Below are 11,658 nucleotides of genomic sequence, written 5' to 3' on the forward strand. Positions count from 1 at the left end.
ATAAAAGAAAGAAACCGATTGCAGATTTGAAATCAGCAATCCGAAAATATCGAAGATCTATTTAAAAATCGCATATAACAGAAAACAAAAAAAAAATGCTCCCTGGTGATATTACTTGAATAAAATAAATAGAGGTATAACAAGAAGATGAAGAAAAATTTAAATATTTAGATCAACTTGCGGTAAACCGAACAAATATACATCTCACATTGATTTTCTCAAAATTCGTGATAGTAGGAAACCAAAAACCAGTAAATTCAATGAATTCGCCATGATTCTTATGTACCTAAACGAACTCATTAAAATTTGTATCCCAATTCATTTTTTATAAACTCCATTCAATCATTTTAATCTCTGCTGACAATGATTGAAATTGATTGACAATAATTGAAAACAAATAATTGTGTCCGTTATCAAAATAAGTTTAATACGAATTCAAAACACTGAAATACCGCACTACCACTACCATTGTTATTGTGATTCGTAGTGTAAATAAAAATAACATTTCACTCAAAACGTCAGTCAACTGCTATTATCAGCTTTCTATCAAATCGGTAGAAAATTCATATCAAATAACAATGCATTCACTTCACTTATCAAATGGAGCTTGAGCTAAAAATGGCTTTTGTCCCTTTCATCGTATCCGTAAGAGTCAGCAAGGTTGATAAATTACATAAAAAAAGATTAAAAAATTTCAAATGCAATAGAATATCGTTGTTTCTTCTGCTTAGTCTTTAAAGCTGAGTGTAATAACTTATGAATTCAATTTATAAATGTAAAGTCTTGATTACGTCATGTCACTAGAAGAGCAACATCACACAGACTACAGAAAGTCTCCACACGGTTTCTATAAGCAGTCGTCGCAGACTGTTTAAAAAGTCTACCAGTTTTGCGCATAAGAAGAATTTCTATGGATGATTAACCGTGTAAAGCTAAGCGCAGATGGCGCTGGAGGTCGAAATTCGCTGTAAGACTTCCGGGTTAATATAATACGACTGATTTTTAAGCCTAAACTTGAAAAAAATTGCGCCATCTAATTTTATAATGCTTGTAGTGTTTTCAATGAAACTCGTTTTTTCAATTTAACTTTCAACGAAGCAAACAACAGAAGATTCCGCAAGCTTGCTACTTATGGTGCTACCTAAAAAATAATAAACAGCGCCATTTTACACAAATATAGCCAATTTAGGGATAACGCTCAAACCATGGCAAACCTTACATATTATTTATGCTGTGATATTAATTTTCCTAAATTTGTTTTAGGCTCGCGGCTTGTTAGAATTGATGAATTACAGAAAAGTCTTATGAAAGGTAAAATTAATCGCAAATTTAAACACAAATCACAATAAAAAAACTTCCTGGAATATTAAGCCTGTTCACACATTTCCTCGTAAGCATAACATAAGCGGAGGGATACGCTGGAAGTTTTCTAAATTTCGTCCGGTTGTAAGAAAGCTTGTTATTGTTTGCATACAGTCAACTATCCATAATAATTATAACCAAATAAGTTTATCTTATTTTAATATTCATATATTTGACAAATTAATATATAGTGGTTAGCAAGGAAGTAAGACAAACTAATTATATTCATTAATAAAAGAAATTTTTAAATATATACAGGTATATAATACAATTTTCTTGTCTTTACTGGATTTTCTATAAAATGGCAATTGTAAACTGGTTTTCTTGTATAATGGTCTGATCAGACTACCTTTAAGAAACCGTGTAGAGGCTTTCAGTTATAGGAAGCAATGTCTCAATACTGTATAGCATTATACATTGTATAAGTACGCATACGTAAACTTTAGTACGAATACGTACTCCTTAATACGCATACGTACTCTTTAGTACGTATAAGGTCAGTGTTTGCGAGCCTATGAAAGTGACAGAACATTTTCTCCGTCTTCTTCAACCCCACTACAAACATGTTTTCTCTCATAGAAAATTGCCTCGTTAAAATTTAAAAAAAAAAAGAAAATTAAACTATAAACGTTAAAAAAATTATACCTTAACACTTAAGTGAGGAATTTAATTTTGCAAACCACCCATAGGGAGCGGAATTAAAATCAGGCAATGACGTGCATACACGTTTAAACGCAGATCAAATGTTTTTACTGTAAATTTTAAAAAAAACTTACTTCCAAAAAAATTTTTACAGCTATAACATGTTATAGAACTATAGAACTTAACTGTTTTTCAAACCTAAGATAAATTAAATAGTTTGTATAAAAATAGTAAAGTCTTCTCTTAAACAGTTTTAAATAAAATGGTAAACAAAGGAGAAATGACTCCCCCCTCCCCATTTTTTTTAATTTTTAGAACTAAAAATTTTTTAGGTAATTTTATATAGCTTTGAGATCTTTCGCTGCTTTCAATTATAAACAGCAAACTTATATATCATGATATAATTCTGCTCAATCATGTAATTCGAAAGGCTGATTACATTTCTAATACATTTGCGTAAAAATACGACACGAACAAACAAATATATTTGTAAGGGGTACTCTATTATGACCAGGTTCTTGATCACATGTAAGAAGTAAATTAAATAATTGAAAACTGATATCGATAACAGGATAATTATATTAAGATATAAAAAGTTACTTTTTATACATATACCTGTTTGTATCATCTTTAATCTTTGCCTATACGTGTCGTTTCTTCTTCAAAATCTGCTAAACAACAAATGATGTAATGATAAACAATACTGAAAAACACGACGAGCTTTACTATGTATCTTATGTTACACACGCAAAGCAAATGCTTTTACGATTATTTTGAGACAAATTTTAGTTTTACTACAACAATAACTTTGGCTTCCTATAAAAATGTATTTGGCTGAACGTAACTTTTTATAGGAGTTAAAATAAAATTTCAAAGGAGGATTAATTATTTTTGTATGTTGCGTTATTTTGTTGCAATGTTAGACATGATTGCACCAGATCAAATCAACGGCACGCAGCTTGAGGATAGCGGTACACTTATTGCCTTAAAAAACAGACAAAAGTAAGTGGCAACTATTAAAAAACGTACGTAATTCTTAGATAATTATTTAAACTATAAATTGAATTTCAAATTATAAAACTATATAAAAAGGTTTCTACGATTAAGTAAAACTGCTGAGCATTTAATTTAAATGTAACTATAATTATAATTTCAGATAAACTACTAACTAAATGAGACTACGTGAGAAACTACATAAGTTTTCTTAATCTGTTTTGTTCTCACTGCTAAAGATATTTTTTTTATTTATTGCCAATTTATTTCCTGCTTAAACTTCGAAAAAAAAGGTTTTTTATTGATAAGGTATAAGGGTTGATAAAGTAAATTATTGATTAGGTATAAGGGTTGATCAAATAATGGAAACATATCTCTAATAACTCTATTCAAACCATTTTTCATTTAGCAACAAATGTTTTGAAAGATGGCAACATGTTTGATGATAACAATGATTGTAACAATGTTTTGATGATGGAAAGATGACCATGGCAAAACTGTTGCACCATTTGAAAATCATGTCATTTTTACCCATGCAAAGTTCGCATCGACCAAAATAAGCTTTCGAAATTAATATATTATATTTGGCTGTAATACCAATAGGATTGAAATCATTCAATAGGATTGCAATATTTATATAAATATGCTTTTTTATAGTGGTATTGGAAAAGGAAATTTGCTTTTAACACTAGGTTTACGGACGTTTCTTTATATATCTATCTCTACGAACACGCGTCAATTTGACGCATGAACGAAATTGTGATTCTTGGTTTAATAAATTCAATTGAGTAGATTTTTATCCACCACTATTTCTTAATAATTCGTAGGCTTATATTATTCACCACTAAATATTTGCAAAATTTAATTAGTAGTTATTTACGGTTTTTTACTAATTACTTTGGGTGTCCGAAGCAGTTGGCATTATATACTAAAAGAAATAAAAANAGATGCCAACTTGCTTCGGACAGCAAATATATATTTTAAAATGGTAGTTTATCAATTGTGATTCTTGGTTTAATAAATTCAATTTAGTAGATTTTTATCCACCACTATTTCTAAACAATTCGTAGGCTTATATTATTCACCACTAAATAATTGCAACATTTAATTAGTAGTTATCTACCGTTTTTTCTAATTACTTTGGGTGTCCGGAACAGTTGGCATTATATACTAAAAGAAATAAAAATAAAAAAAATACAGATTTATCAAATATTCTACTATTTTATTTTTCAATACTCGAATTAAGCAACTGAAACCTTCAAAATCTGACATCAATTGACATTCTGCGTTTGTTCTTTCTATTATTGCTTATCGGCAAAAGTTGTTTATCGCTTGTTTCATTTGATATAACGATATCGGATAACGAATCGAAGTATTGTCGGTACATTCTTATTTATTATTGATGTGATGTTTGCATGCTTACTCAAAATTTTGTCTAAATTACGATCGCCTCAAATTGACGCATATCCGTAGCATATCCAATATTTCAACGCTTTTGAAGAAAATAGACTTCAGTATACATTTACCTCGAACAATGGATAAAAGTTATTACAAGAGATAAAATAAAAATGCAAACGGGTTTTGAAATTTTCCTTATTAAATTCGAAATGCGTCAAAAGGACGCGTCCAGAAAAAACCCAGTGTTAACTTCCTACCCTTATTTTAAACAATAATTTAAATTTTGCATGGGTGAATCTTTTGCATCATTTCTAAACGCTTCAAGCATGTCCTTGCAAATTGTTCAAGTAGTTTTGCCATCAAAAATCTTCCAAAACATTTGTTGCTACATTTGTTGTCTGATCGGTTACATAGACAGGGTTTCCACAATCGCAAAGAAAAAAATTAGTGGTAGCTAAGGTTTATTAAGAATTTTAAGAAATGCTTAAATTTATCTTTAATTTGTAAATTACGAAACTATTTCCGCTTTATTATTTGCACCCATATATATATATATATATATATATATATATTCTCTTATTATGTATCTCAATTGCTAATTCTTCATTAAGTAAAAGAAAAAGTTTGTGGGTTTAAAGAAATATTATGATATTTTGAAAAATAATTACAAAAGTCAAAGTCTTGATGGTCCTATCAAAAAATGGTTGGTGTTTTGATGGTTTTTGTTGGTTTTAGCGAGAATTTTGATGGTCACCATATTTCCAACATTTTCCATTATGCGTTCATGGTGTTTGACATGGGGATGCTTATATGTGGAACTGTATGTTGAGTCTAAAAAAAAAAAAGACCCTTATTATAAAGAACAAAACTTACCCGTATATCCTTCCCAATTCTTTGTAGCATCTTTGCTCAGTTTCTATAATATCCATCTACAAAAGTAAATTTATTCTTAGATTTCTTTTCAGAACTTTTAATCAACGATTTTATTATAATTGAAATAAATCAAGTTTTAACCGTACTCTAATGATAGATTAAAATTGTAATTATTACCGTCTTTAAACAGCCGGCCCAATTTAGGGTTTACGACCACTTATGTTCCGTAGCCTTGCCATTTTGAACCAATCCAGAAGACAGGGAAACTCCTTGATCAGTACCCCCAGAGATATTAATTTGTTATGGTAACATGAAGGACTTTGTGACCCGACAGATTTCACATGCATCAGTCACTCGAGACGGGATCGAACCCACCACCTCTTGGGCATGTGCCCTAATAACCTTGCTATGATATAAAAAGATCTTACAAAATTTTAATGAACTCAAGAATATGACTGAATTTTGGAAGCAATAAATTTAAGCAGTCCATGGACTACACGATTTTCCATTTTTCAGACCTAATTTTCGGTTTTACGACTGCTAATATTCAACTCCGTAGCCTTGTAATTTTTTAACCCTATCAAGAAGACAAGGGAATTTCTGGATGAAGTATTGAGAAAAATTTGCTTTCGTCAAGGACTTTTTGACGGAACTAACTCGCATTTACGTTACATGAAGAGAAAAACCCTGAAAACCTCCCATGGTTAGTCTGACGGCAAGGGAAGTCTAANGTTGGTGAGCGCTTGGTACCAGATACCTCAGACTACCTATCAGCACCATGTGGAATCAATGCCACGGCGGGTGCTAGCAGTTTTGAGGGCTAAAGGTGGTCCTACATATTATTAGCAAGGTGGTCGCAATGTAATGGCTCTTCGATATATATATATATACATAAATTAAATTAAGTTTTTAAAAAAATCTTTAGAATGTTAATTTTTTTTCTCTTAAACATCCGAGAATAATTGCTTTATTTTTGTAGCATACATTGTTCTAGATTTTTTTTATGAATAATTTATCAGAACATATTTAAAAATAATATTAAAAATATTTTAAAACTTTTTTTTTTTGCTTTAAACATTTAACAGTTGAAAATTTCGAAATTTCTGGTAATATTGACAAAATTTTGAAAGCCTTGCAATGAGAAAGTTAGAACATAATTTTTCATAGGAAGGAATTATTCAAAAGTAGAGATGTGTAAAGTAATTTTAAATCAAATTTACAGAAAGAGTCATACATTAAAACATAAAGTTAGCTTTCACTAGAAGAAATTTTCCCAAAAAGCGAAGAAAACTGGCAGCCCTGTTAAAGTCGCTAAGTTAAATCTTAAAATATTAAAATAGAGCCTATATTTTTTAGATAGAAATTAAATTTTTAATGCTGAGAGAACATTTCGTTTAAAAAAGTCAATGTTCGAACATTGTTTAATTGTTTTATTAAATTAACCAAATGCATAGTAACAAATACGGAAACTTTAGCTTTATATTTAAAATGTTAGTAAAATAACAGTTTAAATAGTTAAATTACTAAAAGAAGCCAAAAGCTTACCCATTTCAATCCGACAATCCTATAAACGTGGAAAGTAATTTTAAATCAAATTTACAAAACGAACAATCATATATTATAACATAAACTTAACTGCCACAAAAAGAAATTTTACCAAAAAGCATAGAAAGTTGGCAATCCTACTTTTGATAATTAATTAAAAAGGTGAAAATGAAACTAAAACCTCATCTTTGTGAAACTCAATTTAATAATTTAAAATTATTTGTTCTTTAATCTTCTTAAATTTATATATAACTATAAGATAAGTTAGGCTGGCGGTTTTCAGTTTATATTTGCCTAAAAAGTGACTTATAAACAAACTTTTAAGTTTCAATGTTTAGTAACCATTATAATTTTGAGTTTGACTAGCAATGTGATAACAGAAACGATTATGAAATAATATTTCTTTCAAGAAGTTCGACAAGTTAACTAAACTATTGCAGACTGTTTCTTCCAAAAATGCAACATTTAGTAGACGAATTTAAATTGATTATGCTTGGGCTAATTTAAACTTGGAGAAATTTTATAGTTTCTTGTATTGGCTACAACACAGAATTATAAAATATCGCAATCACCTGATTTTAGATCAAAATCGTGAAATATACATCATTAAAACATTGCATGTGAGTGAGTAGGCAACTTTTAGAATAATATTTAACATAATAAAAACCATAATTTGGCTTTTATCGATAAAAATTTGAAGAAGGATTAAGCAAAATTTTATCTTATCTAGTGCAAAGTTGTTCCATAGCACCAACTTCATTTTAATTTTTTCCGGTGTTTTATCATAGTCCTTCCTTCTCTTATTTAATAAAACTGGGCACCTGGGCCGCGTAGCGCCCCTTTGTTTTATTGTAGTACTGAATATACCGTGTTATTGTAGCACTTGAATTATTTATAATATCGGTAATAACGAATGTGTTACTCCTTTCAAAACAAATGGGAAAATGAAATAACTTTTAATTGAATTAATTTTGAGGAAGTTAACAATCTATAGGATAGCAATATTTCTATCAGAATGTTTTTTCCTCACTATTGTGGTATTGAAATAAGAAATCAAATTTTAACTTCCTTTCTACGAATTTTGCATGGATAAAATTCATTTAATTTCTAATACCTTCAAACTGTGCCAACTGTTTTGCCATGTAAAATCTTCCAAACTCTGAAAAGAAAGATAGTTTACATAGAATTAAGCGTTTCCATATTTTTGTTTAATCCCTGTAGGTGCCGTTTCTTACATTTAATTCCTTTTTAGTTAAAATTCTTTGCCAAGGTATTGATATAACAATTTATTTTAAAATTATAAACAAGACTTGTTTTAATTACGCTAACACTTTTTATGTGTAGTAGTGTTTATAATATTATAAATCATAAAATAATAATAATTTACGTGTTTTGTTAGCATTATAAAAAACAAAGCCTCTCGTTAAGATGTTCGAATAAACTACTTTTTCCTAGAAATCAGAATTTTTTTTTCTTTCGAAATGCTCGTGAATATAACCTATACCTCTATAAGCTCGTTATCTTCGTATGCAGCCGATTTAAGGGCTTTAACTCATTCATTACGTATTTTTTCAGTGAATTCAACCGTCAATCTTAAAATTTTAATAAATAATATCAAAACTAAATTTTATATTAAAAAGTGGTAGTAACAATAATTTAATATTTTTAATTACTATTTCAAGAAATATGCAATGTCGCTACTTAACTCTTTCCGGTTCAGTGTAACCCAGTCCGGCAGCACTAATTCAGCAAATGTTACAAGCTACTAGGAATGTAAAACTCATTGCTTTTAAATGTTTAGCAACCACTAGTTAAGGTATGTCGCTTCACTTCGAATGTACTGTATAAGATCTCTCTAGCTTATTTCTTTCCTAACTGAAATTTACAATCGAAACTTGCTGTTATGTAAAGGGTTAAAGAACACAGTTTCGCTGAGCTGATTAAAAAAAATTGCAGAATCGATATTAAGCTGGGTCTGTAAGCTAGAATCAGTATATAATAAGTTACGAAACGCTCATTTTTAAATATTATGACAATTTAAATGGGAAAACTCTGCCAAAAAATTTCCATTTTTATACACTGCTTCCCTGGACGTCCAATGGTCAGCCAAAATTGTCATAGCAGCAATTTTGCCAAACCTGCCAACTTTTAATCCTTTCAAGGACGATTTTCCCGAGGGGTAGCTAAACGAAATTTAAATTACAATTTCAGTCAGAAACATTCTGTGTATTTTGAGCAAATTTGTGCAGTGTTTAAAAAATATTACAGATTAATATATATGCTTAATTTTTTTAATAATAGTGGTGGATTAAAAATATTATAAATTAAGTTTATAAATGCAAGGGACATATAGAAAGCATACATTTTACCACCATTATAAATATAGAAATAAAATTTTACGCCAAATGCGTAAAAGCTGGCATGTATGCAATTAACTTATTATCAAAACAGGGGAAATTTACCTGTATCTAGAGATGTCAACTGTTCCGGATTCTACACATCATTCTAAAAAACGCAAGAGAGCTATTAACTGAAATTTGCAGAATTTTGGTTGTTTCTGCTAACTCTTTAAAAGACGCGGCACGAAGTAACTGTAAAAACCAATAAAAGTTCAATTAGCTTCATAAAACATTCTACTTTATTTAATAACAGACATTGAACAGCCGACCCATTTTTGGTTTATGACTATCAATGTTCAACTACGTAACCTTGTAATTTTGTTGTAACCAAACCCATTAGACATAGGAACTTCAGGATCAAGAATCGGGACAAACCAGCTTTCGAGGAGGACTTTTTGGTGGAATTAACCCACATTAAGGTTACATTTGCAAGGAAAAGCTACCACGTTACCGCTAGAAAATATTCATCGTTGGCAGCTCTGTGCATCAGCAACCACTTGAATGCTATACATTTTCACCCCATCCATAACATAACTCTTTATATGTGTTCGAATTATTGAATTATTGCGATCAGAAAGGTTTCATATTAACTTTTCAAAAACATGAAATAGATTTTCGTTCGTTCGTTTGTTGTAGTAGAACTGGGCATCTGAGGCCCAAACGGCCCTTATCCCATTCATCATGAAATATCCCAAAGGGACATACATAGAAAAGTTTAGAAATACATTTTAGGATCAAAAATTATGTACCTTTATAATAGTTTTGAGGAACCACTGGTAGACCTGCTTCCCCTCATAAAAAGTTTAACGATAAAAATAATCATTTTATTTTCCTTAAAATCAAACGGTAATCATATGCTGATTTGGAAGGCCATTTTACATTAAAATCAAAAAGTTTTAATTTTTTTTTCCCTGCTCAGTTTTTCTTTTTTCTTTTTTTCTTCTTCTTCTTTCNTTTTTTTTTTTTTTTTTTTTTTTTTTTTTTTTTTTTTTTTTTTTTTTTTTTTTTTTTTGCAATGGCAGTTGGTTAAGATGCTAGATTTCGTCCATTGTTATGCACTGTTTATTGTCATTTAATCTATTGTCATTTGAACTATACTTAGATAATTAAAACTTAAAGTCTTGTATTTATTTTTCTAGGGATCAATTTGTAAGATTAGAATGGGATGTTGGTCGAAAAAATGTCAGGTAAGAAATGTTTGTCTGATCAGAATGAATAATGAACATTTTTTGCGTAAAAATTAATGAATAAAAAAATGCTAAGTAGGGTCCTATTTTGTTTGATTTGTATTAAAAAAATGAAGTACAATTTTCATGGGAATTTTCAAAACTAAGCAGTTGTTAGAAAACAAGAAAAATGGGATAATAACGGCTGTGTAGTAATCATAACACACTTGCCGATAAAACTGAACCTTATATTTACTTTATTACACCTACTTTTCTCATAATCATTTTATTGTTAAATATATTTTTCTTGATATCTGATTGTTTGATTTAACCAAGCAACAGGACAGATTGGTGTTTTACGATCTTCCCCTACATTTCATAACATTTCTATTTGTGCACAAATTAATTATCTAGTTATACTCCATCTTTCCATGATCATGTATGTCATACTTTTAATTATTCTTATATTTTTATATCAAAAACAGTAGAAAGTAACTCAAATCAAGTAATATTTTTTTCTTATTTTGTATGTATATGACTTTTTAATTGTTTCAGTTATTGTACATTGCTTTTTCTTTTCTATTGACTACCTCATTGAGGAGCTTAATAGATAAGACCAGCAAGTAATATTTTTAGAGGTACATAGATATGGAAATAGCCGCTCGATACTCGCCACATGACGGGTCAAAAAAAAAGTGAATAACTATACTAAGTGAATAATAATAAAAGTGAAAACTGAATAAGCAACCGGTCACTTTTTCTTAGTTTTTTTTCACGATTGCTTAATGATAAAATGACATCAATGCAGGAAGACTCTGGAAAACAAAATTGTCATTAAAATGTCTCCATTCACAATTTTGATCCTTTAGAATTCATCAACTTGTGGCGGAAAGATTCATGTAGAAGTAGAGTTCTTTAACTATCAAATATTTCTAAGTTGTTATGCATACATTAAATGTATTTTGAAACAACGCTCTTTAACCCTTTTGAAGGCTGTGGTAAGTATACTTACCACCACGTTTTACCACTTTTAATTTAGGTTTCCATTTTTCAATAACTTCAGCTCTCTTGAAGTGAGTTTGAATAAAATTGGTAGCCATTTGTCACTTTTAAAAAACGTATAAAAGTTATAAAATACATAATTCCTTTTGAAGTTTGTAGCATTTACGGAATTTATTTTATAAATAAAGAGAAATAAAAGTCAGTATGTTCCTAATAGGTCATGTTAAATATATTTACCACCAAAAAAATGGCATTTTTATAAACTAAATGAGTTTTTT

General features: G+C 29.4%; 1 protein-coding gene across 1 annotated transcript in view; it reads left to right on the top strand.

Annotated features, from left to right (window-relative positions):
* Positions 1 to 10,357: 10,357 nt before the first annotated feature.
* The window catches only part of LOC107437354 (scoloptoxin SSD14), a gene marked incomplete in the record, with an annotated part of 27,078 nt that continues 25,777 nt past the window's right edge, over positions 10,358 to 11,658 (top strand). The window contains 1 exon segment of the mRNA XM_043052693.2: positions 10,358 to 10,399.

This window comes from Parasteatoda tepidariorum, chromosome 9, assembly GCF_043381705.1.
Source record: "Parasteatoda tepidariorum isolate YZ-2023 chromosome 9, CAS_Ptep_4.0, whole genome shotgun sequence".
Taxonomy (NCBI): domain Eukaryota; kingdom Metazoa; phylum Arthropoda; class Arachnida; order Araneae; family Theridiidae; genus Parasteatoda; species Parasteatoda tepidariorum.